Here is a 13,645-nt window from a genome sequence, read left to right on the forward strand (position 1 = left end):
CAGCCTGTTATTCAAGCAAACAGAACGCTGGCGTCCTAGAACGCCACTACACACTATCCACAGAGTGTATACGGCGAGGCTATGGGATGCTGGCATGACACGGGGTGGTGCAAGAAGACTGGCGAGCGAATATTGTCAAAGAGAAGAAGAAAGACAAACATTTTAAATTTGAAAAACACCTTGTTTTCATACTGAGAATCCTGCCGATCAACACGCACAGCAATATGACACAAAAATCGGTAGGTATCTTGACAAATTCCACCGTAAGATAGCGCAAGCTCTTACGGTGCGTGTGGGTCGAGCCTTTATTACGCTAAATTCTCAACACGATTTTCCCTTAATACCTACATGTAACAAATGAATACACAATGGGGTAAGTGGTAGCTACACATGTAATTGGGGGAATACAATGTTAATACTTAAAGGGACGAAAAGGGTCGAAGGAGAAAAAAAATCAAGAATGTAAGAATGATTTAAAGGCGGACGTGTTACATTTTACGCCAGGATTTATGCAAAGGTTTACGCAGAGCGTACTACACACTCAATTACCTACAACGTTTCCTTTCGACAGAACTACAGCATACCTACAACTTTCTGTTACACCTTTACGTTTTTTCGTAGATACAACAAAGATAGATAGAAGAACACATCACTATTTTGTTTAAAGATACTTAAGCAATCACAAATCTTTGATGTTTACGTGATAATCTTGCGCAAGCCAAAATAGCGAATAACTTCAAAATCCGTTGAATCAACGAACTCATCAAATTCAACGGAAGTACATTTAGAGGTGGAAAAACTGGTCGATTTTGAAGACTAAGTATACTTACTACCAGTATAAAAAATACTTAGTATCAAAACTTGTTCCAAAATACTTACAAGTATTTGGAATACTATATAGAGCGTTAGGCGTGCGTATGCGACATAAGTCTCATACTAAACTGGAACTAAAACTTAGCTCCATATTAGTATTTGAAATATCGTCTTCAATAGAATCGCTAAAAATACTCTGAGCTGGTCTTTTCGAAATGTCCCATTTATTATAAAATTTTAAACACATTTTAAATTTATGAGTTGTTTTTATGTTATGTTATAATATTCGAGTTAACATAAAATGAATAACAATGATTTTTTTTTATTGTAAACTGCGCCACCTCAGTCACTCACCACAATATCCGAGGAAATAATATGCAGCTACAGAAAATTTATGACCTCTTGTTCATACATAAGATGATGACATTCGCATGCATAGACTAATAAATTGCTATCTCACTCGCGCGCATTTAATGTCAATAGTATTGAAAGTCTACCAACTATCCAGCGACTCGCGATGATATCATCACAAGTATTTTGGAACAAGTTTATTGGGCCACACGTACTGAGAATGGGTAGTTTCATCCGATACTTGAGTACACAAACTGGTGACAGTATTTCCAACTTACCTGTAGTACATATACGAAAAAAATTGGAGGCCGAGAAGGACGTAAGAAGCGATGGGGAGGCCCTCATTCAACAGTGGTTCGACCATGACTGATGACGATGATGCATATATTTAGGTATATTGTGTCTTATATATTTGAATTTATTACTTATTGTATGTAGGTATATTACTGACTTTCCATAGTACCTATATCGAAGTTTAAAATTTCTTTCGTAATAAAATATATAGAGACGCCCACATTCCTCGTTTCTTGTGTGAATTCCTCTTTATTATATAGCCTGCATACTAATTCTCCAGTGTCATGTAGTGAAATTAAGAGAAAAACCAGTATTCCAAAGAAAAATCTTCACGACAGAACCCCAACTATATTGTCATGTGTACCTACGCACACGTTAACTTTAATATTATTTAGGGTAAGTATTGTATAGAGAATTAATTTAATAACTGATAAAAAGACATCAGTGAATTTAAAAAAAATGGGTAAAATGAAATTGAAACCACTCTGTGTCGAACGTCTTATACGAATACGTAAATCTGGATATAAGAGGTTTTCTTTGAATTTTATATACACGCCACTATAAAAGCTCACATCAGTTGAAGCGTAGAAGTAGGTACTTACTTGAATCACGATTTCTGTTTGCCTTTTCGACTCGCCATGTAAATAAAGAAGGTAATAGGTTTACATTTTCCAACCCTTGTTTGGCAATGACCTTAACATTTACATTTGTAGTAAGGCTTACAAAATATTTTCGAATCGAATATATTATTATATATTACTAGCTGACCCGGCAAACGTTGTTCTGCCATCTAAATTATTTCTAGTACATATTTTGGTTGTTAAATAAAAATAACGAATGTATTGTAAGTGTGTTGGGATGAGATCTATGACAGAAAGAGGAATGGAGCACTGAAGACGATGACCGCCGATAACATATTCATTGTTTGATCTCTTAAAAGTTAAATGTAAAGTGAAAAAAAATTATAATTTTTTTATCCTAAAGTAGGAAAATGAAATAAAGAAAATCAATATTAATTTTGAAGAGCAATTGAGTGTACAATATTTTTTATCAGTCCGTCTTTAGCCAACACGAATAAGCTCGATGGTTTGCCCACGCGAGAACATGCCACGTACAATTGTCCGTGTGAAAAACATGGTGTGCCCAGATCTAAGCCGCAAACAGACATCGTTTGGCCTTGCGACTTATTGATTGTCATTGTGAATGCCAATCTAATAGGAAATTGAACGCGTTTGAATTCAATTGGCACGTCTGTAAGAATCATTGGAATTCGTGGCAGCAAAACATTTTCGGCTCGGAATTTGCTATTCAAAATGGTGGCTTCGATAATGTTTTTCATCAATTTTTTAATGACCAATCGCGTGCCATTGCACAGCCGTGGTGGGTTCAAATTCCGAAGTAAAATAACCGGAGATCCAACTTTCAGTCGTAGAAGGTGTGTTGACATGCCTGGTAAATCCAGTGAGTTCAAAAACTCTGTTGGATAATTTACAGCTTCGTTGACATCGCAAACTGTATCGATCGATTTGTATGATACCAAATCGCCTGGCAACGACTGCTGTATCTTGAAGTTTAAATCGTCAACGTCCACATTTTTTGCTGCCAACATAGGTCTTTCTGCTAGCCACGCATGATTTATGTATTGTGTGCGTACATCGGGAAATATGCGGTCAATGAGAGCATTTTGCGAATCAACGATTCTGCAGAAATTAGTGGGCAATTTTATGCATCCAGTATTTTCATAGACAGCAACTTTTCCATTGCCGATATCTAACAATTGGTTCGAGAATGTGTCAGCAGATGAATCTTGTAGCATTTGCACGCGCATGTTTATTTTTAGCTGGACTTTTTCAACATTACGCCACAGTGGCGATGATTTCAAAGCGTTGATCTAATCAGCGTACGTTGAACGTGGAATGATGGGAAGTGTTTATCTGAAATCACCTGAAAGGAGTAACAGAGTGCCGCCGAATAGTTTGTCGTTGTTTCTTATATCTTTGAGTGTTCTGTTCAACGCCTCAAGAGAATGTTTGTGTGCCATAGTGCATTCATCCCAGATGATAATTTTGCATTGTTTCATCACTGTGGCCATGGACGATTGTTTTTTTATGTTGCACATTGCGTCTGGGTTATTATGAATATTCAGTGTCAGCTTAAATGCTGAATGAGCTGTTCTGCCTCCATCCAATAAAGTTGCTGCAATGCCAGATGATGCAACAGCCAATGCAATGCCATTATTTGATCGTATTTTGGCGAGAATTAGCGAAATGAGAAATGTTTTGCCAGTTCCACCTGGTGCATCAAAAAAAAAGAATCCACCTTGTCCCGCCAAAACTGCCAGCATAATGCGGTCGTAAATGATTTTTTGTTCATGAGTCAGTAGTGGGACATTGCGAGTAACAATCGCTGCCATTTCTGCAGTATCGTACTGCAGTTCACGATTCATTTCGGTGTCCATTAAATCAGAAGTACTTCGATTTGGCGAACTCATACCGAAATGACTGAGTGGTAAATTGGCAATGACAACGCAAAGATCCTCGATAGTAATCAATGCTTCATTGTACATAGCGTCACTGAATGGAATCGTTAGATCGTTGCACCGTGTACGAATTCGATGCAATATATCGTCAGTCATTGAATCTTTGTGCTTATCCCACAACGTGTCTGCTCGTCCCGGGAAACATGTAGTCAACACTATAGCGAATAGTAGACGAATTTGTGTTGCTGTACAGCCCAATGCTGCTTCAGCAAGCATATCGTCCCAGTGATTGTCGTCTTCGAGCAAGCCGAGTGCAAGGCATGCATCTTTATATGTTGGATACTGTTGCCCATTCACTTTGCGTATATCTTGAAATGATAATGAGCCGGTGACATTAACCAACAACAGTCGCAGATAGAAACACTCAATCTGCCTTGGATTGACTGTATATACTCGGCCCAAAGTGTTTGATTTGAATAGGCCGGGGCACGCAACAATTGGTGTGCCTTGCTTGCGGGGCATCCATTTTTTGTTTGATTCCATGTGAAATAGCGAGGTACTTCGGAATAGAGTAATGTTCGTGCAAAGGCACCGAAAGTATCCGCACGATTACACAATTCGAAAAATTCGGTGAGTAGTTTTTGGTGGATTTATGGCACGCTCAAATGCTGTCTCGTTGGTGAAAAATACGCGCTGGCCGTTTTCAAGATGGACGGCTAAATGTATAACTGCTGGGTCCCGTTCATGAATTGGGAAACCAAAGATACGCCAGACAGCTTCATTGGAGCTGATGTACCGGCCAATTTTGTAGCGCATTATTTCGTCGTTGTCATTCAATCGAGGAGCATTCACATCGGTATTTTGAATTTGAAATACAGCCATATCGCTGCCTTTATTCACATACTTGCAAATGTATTTGATGCTCTTCACCGAACTGCAGAACTCAACATTAATATGAGCATTGAATGTTTTGCTCAGCAGAGGCGAATATGGTACCACCCAACGATTGTCAATGTCAATGTCTGCGTTGTTGATATTTAGCGTAAATGATTGTCCGCCATTATCAGTATTTCTTCGACGATATATTGGATATCCGTCGACATTTGTGATCGTGTCGTTGCTGAAATGTTTAGGAAAACGCTTTGTACATGAAATGTCAAAATAACGCGACGCTTCTCGTGAATTCTTCTCGGACATAGCGCCATCTGTCATTCAACAACATAAATAATTTCGTTCTGTTTGAAATACGAACGACGGTTCATTTGTTCATACAAAAATACTAAAATCGCGATTAAAAATGGGAGGGTGGAAGTAGGAGGGTGAAAATTTTGGGTTATAGGTATTTTTTGATGCCAAATAAAAAAAAATACAAAAAAAAAATTGTCAAAAAAATAAAAGAAATTTTTTTTCTGGATAGAGATACCCGAATCACCTAGCGGTATGAAATATACTTGTTGACCTATTCTTATACCTAACAAATATACATTAAAAAAATCATAAAAATCGGTCGAGCTTTAAAGATTTTTTTTTCTGGATAGAGATACCCGAATCACCTAGCGGTATGAAATATACTTGTTGACCTATTCTCATACCTAACAATTATACATAAAAAAATTCATAAAAATTGGTCTAGCGGTTTCGGAGGAGTTCGACCACAAACATCGTGACACGAGATTTTTATATATATAGAGATGTAGTGTAAAAAGCCTTAATATGAAACTGAAACCGTAATTTAAAAATCATGATGGGAAATAAAAACCGATTCTTAGATCTTAATTTCAATACATTTCAAGAGTTAGTTAGAATTATTATACTATGCATTTCTTCCAATCATGTAGGCAATTGATAATATGCGTACCTATACCATATTCATTACAAAATACGTATATATATATTAAAAATATATTCATAGAGATGGACCATAAACATATAAAAATGAGACAAAGCAGGACCTCTTGGACCTCTAATTTTTTTCCTATGACACCATGAAATGAGAGAATAGATATCTACCTGTAAATGTTTTTCAAAAAAAATACCACTTACGCCAAACCGAAACATGTTGCAATGAGTTTTGTAGAGATAACACATAAGCTTTATCTGGAGGAAGATTTAATATGTTATATATATATATATATATTTATTTATTTTTTTTGATTACATCGATGGTATATTTTAGATCGAGAGATTTTCGTATTTTGACATTTGAATTCTCCTTGTTTTGTATGCGTCGCACCGGTTTTTGGCCAAATTATCTAACTAGGCGGATGATGAAAACTCAGCGTGGAAACTCATGGTATTTGGTCAAGTGACGGATAAGAATGTACCTGTCTGCAGAGGGGCAGACTAAATCAAGATTTTCTGCTAAAACTGCGTGTCACTGAATTTCGATAAACACGGGACCGAATGTAGCGATCCTCAGTCAAGAGATGCCGGCCGATGAACATTTGAAGATCATAACAGAAATATACAGCACATAGCTCATTTTTTAGGATTATTTACCTCCGTTATAATAGAATGAAATTATGTAGGAAGTGCTAATTTTTGACAAATTGGAAACTTAGATAAACCACTGTCCTTGAAACATATTAAATGTGTTATCAGCAAAATTAAATGTCTCCAAATGGACGAAGAAGAAAGGGGAAGTGTTCATTACAATCACAATACAAATAAAAGCTAGAATAATTATGTTATATAATATGTAATTCAAAGCAGAATGCAGGAACTCACTGAAGTAAGCAACAAAGTAGGCTTGAAAATAAAATGTAACAAAGACGAAAGTTCGAACAGGTGAAAAACTACATGTATCTGGGACAACAAGTGTCTATAGATGGATGTATATTTGATGAAATTGTTCGCAGAGTAAAGCTAGGCTGGAGTGCTTTTGGCCACCTGAATACTGTCTTTAAAAGTGACCTCCCAATGTGCCTAAAGCGCAAAATGTTCAACCAGTGTGTGCTTCCCGTAATCACATATGCATGTGAAACATGGACCCTAAGTATAAGAGAGATCCAGAAACTTAAGAGTAGCACAACGTGGTATGGAGAGGTGCAGCTGGGCATAACGCGAAAGTACAAAAAGAGTAATGAAGGGAAAAGACAAGGTTTGCGATAGAGTTTACTCCAATCCACGGGACAATCGTTGGTCAAATTTAGTCATCCAGCGATATCCAAGAGGTACAAAACGTCCGCAAGCTAGACCTAGAGGCCGCTGGATTGATTAAATGAAGCGAAAGTACGTGGCAACGTAACGCACAGGACCGAGAGAAGTGGAATCAGCTTGGAGATGCCTGCATCCAGCAGTGCATAGATTCAGGCTGATGATGATATATAATACTGATGAGAAATAAAAAGTTCACAGTTATATTACACTCAAAAAAATCATGGTAAAAAGAGCGTTGGATATCGCGTGGCTGGGAAATCAACGGTGACTAAAAAAAAACATACAAGGAAAAGTACGAAAAGGAATAAATAATACGATAAATTGAATATGAGTTGTATTACAAAATCAAGGGTAGTATCGATCGGCTTAACAAAGCTTTGTGTCAGGATTAACGTGTCTACATTAAATATTATTCAACATATTTTCCTGGTCGTAAATAATATAATAAACTTATAAAATCCTCTACCCCTAAAGGGATTGAGAATGGATGAAGGTTGTAATAAAAGTAGGTATTATTTGTTTGCTGATATTCCTTTATATAAATAATCATATAAATTTAAATGAGGATATTACACTGTCAAGATTATGCTCATTAATTTACTGACGTATTCAAAGATTTTGATAATCCCAACAAGCTTATTGAAACCAATTTAATAATAAATCCTATTCATATTTATGTAATAATGAATGCCTTTCTTACTTGACGTTATAATATATTTCAGTATGAAATTACCTTTTGATACCACAGATGACGATGTAAAGAAATATAGGTAGGCATATTAATTATTTCATATTATGATCAAGAGTTTCGTCAAAATCGAAAAATATTTTCAACTGGCTTTCCAACGAGAATTTCAGTGAAACGCAAAAAATCACAGATTTTGAAACACTTTTCCGCAAACGAATTTTTATTTAGTTATCCAATATTCAGAGGGTTATTAAAACCAAAATTCAGATCAAAATATTGAAGAAATAAAAACGGATATCACATTTATACACATTTTGTTTTACTCAATAATATGTAAATACTTAACTATTTAAGACAGCAATTTTGTTTTTTTTGATTGACATACAAATTAAATAGACATTATTGCTTGAAATATGAAGACCATCCTTGATTGTGTAATTATGCAGTCCGCCTACGTGGCAACACGCCTTTCTGTGCCATTCATTATATAGAGCTGTCCCAATACGAAAGTGACGATATAAAAAGACGTTTATGTTAGATTTAATACACCAAAAATGATTATTTGTAACACCATAACGTCGCATATTTGTATATTTGCTTCGGCGACATAGTATGGATCATCATTTCCACTCAGGGCTGAGAACATCTACCTTCGCCGTGGAGACTAAATTAAACAATTTATTGCTAGGTATAATTATCGTTAGCCATTAAAAAAAAATAGCATGCGGGTTCGACCTATCTGCGGTATTTGATCTCGCGACCCATGGAAGAAGATGCGAGTGTTCTAGCTATACACCACTGACGGTGCGATAAACATATAATATTCCAATAAACCATTTCTTTTATTAAATGAATAATTCACAAGATTTTGAGTTTGTAACATTCCATATATTGAAAATACATAAATTGAAAACACTTAGGCATAAACCTCACCAAAGCGGCGAGCGGGGCGCAGTCGGCATGAGAAGCGTATATACATAACCATAATCACGCGCCTTTTGCCGCGCATTACCTCTCACCTATGTAAAAAGCGGCATCGATCACATTTCGCCTCGTGTTTCTTTGCAAAGCTATACAATTTAGTAATTTATTTGTATGCTCTAAATTCATTTTCACAATGATGTCATTGTGCTAGCATAGTAAGTTATTATTTGCAATAACAATAAGCGATGTAAGCGCACGGTGTAGAATAAATTTATTATAATATGTATTCGAAATAAGCGCGCTTATACGGCGACGCTCCCGCCACCGAGTAAATTAGAGACCGTCGCGCCCCTTTCGCTGGTCACATCCAATGGGCCCTGACGTATTTGAATACATGGTATTTTCGTTTTATTGTCGTGCTATGACGTCAAAGGACATTCAGTCACATTCTGTGTGCGTTGAAATATAAAGCGCGCGAGGCGTTATATTCGTCATACACTGTGTACCTTCTATTGTATTCCTGGAGATTCACCGCCCAAATTGCAAAAATGAGCGAGTGCCCCGATCGCCCGCTTTGGTGGGCTTTATGTCTTACAGAGCCGGGCGTCGGTTAGTAATTAAGGTAATTAATATTCCTTGATTTAATACAGAAAACCCGATAGTCAATAATAACGCAATTTGATAAGCATTTCATGTATGACCTACTAATTTAAATTGTCGTAATTAGATAGGAGGCTCATAGCATAATTGGTTAATGCACAGTTGGTGCATACCAGTGGTTATACGGGTTCAAACCCCGTCGAGCATCGTATTTTTTCAAATTTGATTTTTACTAGTAGATATATGTCGAGAGGTGATTTCCAGTTATCTATGTTCAATATAATATTCGAGTAAAATAGGTGAGTATTTTAACATAATGGTAACTAGGAATCCTATTGAAAGTAAAATCTTCTTAAAATACAGATTCTCAGATGTGGGTGATGCCAGACGGAACCAAAACTTCCGCTGTCTTGTAGAGCCGTAAATGTTGAGTGGTGCGTAGATGAGACACAGGTCCATAGGACTCATGAGAGTTCAAATCGGAGTAGAGATGAGCAGACCACAGCAGTGATCGAACCGCATCAATGTCATGAAATAATCGAAGCGAGGCATTGCTCGCGCGAAATGGTAAGGGCTGGAATGATTCTCGCAGCTCCGGTGGGCGGAATGTGTCCGCCGCCCTTACCTGGGAAAAGACAGCGAGATAAAGAATACGGAAAATGACAGCGACACCAACAATTCGCCTGCACAGAACATTGTCTCCCAATCAAAGAATTCCGATCAACAACTTTAGATCGAAACTATCGTTTTAACGTTACCATTTTTTTCTTGAAAATTGGTAGGTTATGGTTTAACCCAGTTAAACCTACTGCGTGGGAGTGAAGTTTTCTTAAAATCACTTATTTCTCGAAAAATAGCCAAAAAATAAATCTACATAAGACAACATGTTTAGACATAAGTACAACCGATATGTCATAATAAAAATTCAGTGATATTCAAATACAGATCAAAATACACATATTATATAGTAGCCTAGTGAGTGTTCTACCAATTAAACTATCGACTCAAGTCAACTATTTATGGTGCTGTTTCAAGTTATGTATTTTAAATTAAAACAGACTTCGGACCACACACACGTAATCGTAACCACTTTTGGGTGCGATGGGTAGCAACGACTTAATGTTGAGCATTCCAGCAGTGATGTTTGCCGCAAACCAGCTGTCAATTGCATCAAAACGCGGACTGTCTACACATGGGAAACATACGCGGGTCGGCCGGAAAGCAACGACGCGCGACAATTTGATAGGCTGGGACTAGTAGCAGTCATTAGGGTTTTCAGCTCATGGCATGTGCGGGAAATGCAGTCGGTAGAGTGTGCTATTCACCGGTGACGTCTGCGCGCAATGTAAATCGTATGTAGTATTCAGTCTTCAATAAAAATAATTTTATTTAAAAATGCAGTCTGTCATTATGTTTAACAATATGAGGATATCGTAGTATGTGCACGGAAATAGCGCTTACCGCTTTTATTTAACTCTAAATAGAGCCACAAATCTAAATATGTTTTTAAACCGGGTAACAAAACAAGTCTTGCATATGGGTGGTTCACAATAATTATGGATCAAATCCACCAAAATGGATCCTGAGATATTTGAACCTAAAAGTAAAACTCCTTTTGTAAAATTCAGGAATGTTTTCACTGTATATAATTACCATATTTTGATAGTACATGGATCAATTTTATTTAAATAAAAATAGTCGAAACATAAAGTATATTCAGGCTTTATTAATATTAGCACATTCAATCTGATGTCCTATCAATACTAGTACATATTGTCATTTATGCGGAAAATTGTAGAACTATGATTGTGATATTAACACACAATATAGAAATCTGTTTTATTATCTAGCCACTGAAACAAAAAAATCGAATTTTATGAAAATTAGACTTGATCCATAATTATTATGAGCCACCCATATATATAGCCAAAAACCTGAATCATTTTTTTTGTTAGATATGCATTATGAACCCGATAAAAATAAAATAAGCCTTGATCCATGATGTTGATACCAGTTAATTAATATAATATCAATTCTAGCGAACACAAATATTCCATTGTGGTAAAATCACACGGGCGCGAACCGAAGGGTTCACCCGCCCACATGGCCGCCTACGTACTTCAGGATAGATCAGCCATTCATATAAATTTTTCAATCAGGCACCTTCGTTCCGCCCACGTCTACATGGTCCGCCCTGTTTCCTGTCGACTTATCTAAGGCCCATGCGAGTTTTCTCTACTAAGAGTAATATCCTACAGTGAAGTTCAAGGAAAAACACTGGTAAAACTTGATCATTTGAATATAATATAGTGCGGCCGGAAAAGTCTCGTATAGGCGTGGTTTTCTTTCCTTTTTCATCTAAATAAGTAGGAAAAAAAATTCAGGCAGCTTTCATATTACCTAACTAATGTAACTGTTCTATATCCATAGCGAAGGGTGGAGGTAGGCTGTTATGATCCGCCATAAATGCACAAAACTTTGTTAGTCATACGTATTTTTTTTATTGAACCAAGCTACAATAAAATTTACAGATGGTATTGATTAGTTTTTAAAAATCAATTAAACCCTGCCTAAACCAACCCATAAAAATTTCAGTATATTTTGAGCAATGCACACTTTTTCATTCATACTTATTTATTTTCGTTGAATTAGGAATACATAGTACCTACACATATTATTGCTGGTTCATTATATAAATCATAGGTATATTAAATTCATTAAGCCCTGCCTTAACCAAACTATAATAGATAAAAAAAATATGATTCTAACTATAAAAAATCCAAAGTTATGTATGATTTAATTGCATAACTTTAGATATTTTATAGATAGACGAGTATTTTTTGAGTATTATCTATTATGGCTTGGTTTTCGCAGGGCTTGATTGAATTTTAAAAACTAACCAACACTATCTGTAAATTGTAGTCTTATTTAAATGAAAACAAATAGACTGGAAAGGTTTAATGTGCAATATTTATGGCGGATCTTAACAGCCTACCTCCACCCTTTGCCACTGGTCTATATATATGTTTGAAATGGTTATTAGGGATATTATTATAAGTAACGATATAATAAGAGGCAACGACAAACCAACCGTGCGTGCATTCACGTAATCTTAAAAATGCTACAACCTCAGAACTATCGACTGAATTACTAAATTTGTGGAAAATAAACTCCTACAATAAGTCTAGTAAATCGATAAAAATCGTTTCTGAAACTAATATAGTTTTATCTCCATGTCCATAAATGCGCTTTTCGAGACCTTGTTTTCCCTTCACAGTGACGAATCTAATTGTATTAATGTGAAATAGAAATCTTCCAAGTAAAGGCTATCTCAATTAAGAATATTATACTGGCTTCGACATATCCGAGTGATATCCGAGTGATATCAATATTTTTGGGAGCATCATAAAACGAGCCAAAACTACAATTTGGCGGCCTACATACACGGAGTAGCTGCAAAAATAAAATACTAAGTTTCTTTTGTAGTATGTAAATATTAACTTTAAGACTTGTAACTTCTCTATCTAGATAGATAGAGCATGGCTACCCAATTCCAAGAAGGCCCTGCCATCCTACACCGGATTCGGAAAAAAACAAAATACTGGGACAGAGACAGCTCTAATAGTATACTTGCCTATACTGTATTTAACACTGCATTATACATGATGTATAAATCAAGAACAGTGAGACTTCTACGTTTGCCCGGTATTACTGATATGAACCCGCCCTACTTCAGCCTCCTGACTCCAGGCACACCGCACGAACGGGTCCTTGTTGCATGCACTACCATGAATATAATATATTCAATAGGTATATCTATTATATTATTATACATTAAATACCTAAGGAAGTACCTACTACTTGTGATACTGGTATACAAAATACAATTTATACACTTTTTAGTCAAACTTAAATGTCAATACATACCTTTTCCAATCAAATGTTTGTCTGCACTCTCCAGCCTGAAATTAAATAGAATATTGAATTAGTGTTTTGTAATGAATGCCGCCCGTGAGTGTGACACTCCGCGTCAATGTGGCACAGCGCCACGGATTCCGTCACCGTGGCCGAGCATCTCTCATCCTATAGTGTTGTTACAATAACGATCTACCCGCTGCGGGTCTAACATGGCAGGAGGCGAGTAATGTTGTGATGGACCCAATGAACTAGCGTGAACGTGTGCGTGCCCAATGATGATGTAAACAAACAGTGGGCGTTGTACTTTAAAATGGACTAAGCTAGTGGTTTGCAAACTTTTTCATTATAAAGCGCCATTAGTGTGTGGACCACCCAAATTGAAGGTCGAAGTTTTTTACAAAAAAAAACTTTCCATCTAG

General features: G+C 36.5%; 1 protein-coding gene across 4 annotated transcripts in view; it reads right to left on the minus strand.

Moving 5' to 3' along the window:
• The window catches only part of Mef2 (myocyte enhancer factor 2), a 321,089-nt gene that overhangs the window by 273,188 nt on the left and 34,256 nt on the right, over positions 1-13,645 (minus strand). For all 4 annotated transcript variants that reach the window (XM_085947255.1, XM_085947253.1, XM_085947251.1 and 1 more), the window contains exon 2: positions 13,236-13,270. The gene's annotated coding sequence lies outside the window, so the exon portion shown is untranslated. The remainder of the gene's footprint in view (positions 1-13,235; positions 13,271-13,645) is intronic.

This window comes from Rhyacophila brunnea, unplaced genomic scaffold, assembly GCF_057557595.1.
Source record: "Rhyacophila brunnea isolate RB1 unplaced genomic scaffold, BYU_Rbru_1.0 scaffold_2, whole genome shotgun sequence".
In the NCBI taxonomy this organism is placed as follows: domain Eukaryota; kingdom Metazoa; phylum Arthropoda; class Insecta; order Trichoptera; family Rhyacophilidae; genus Rhyacophila; species Rhyacophila brunnea.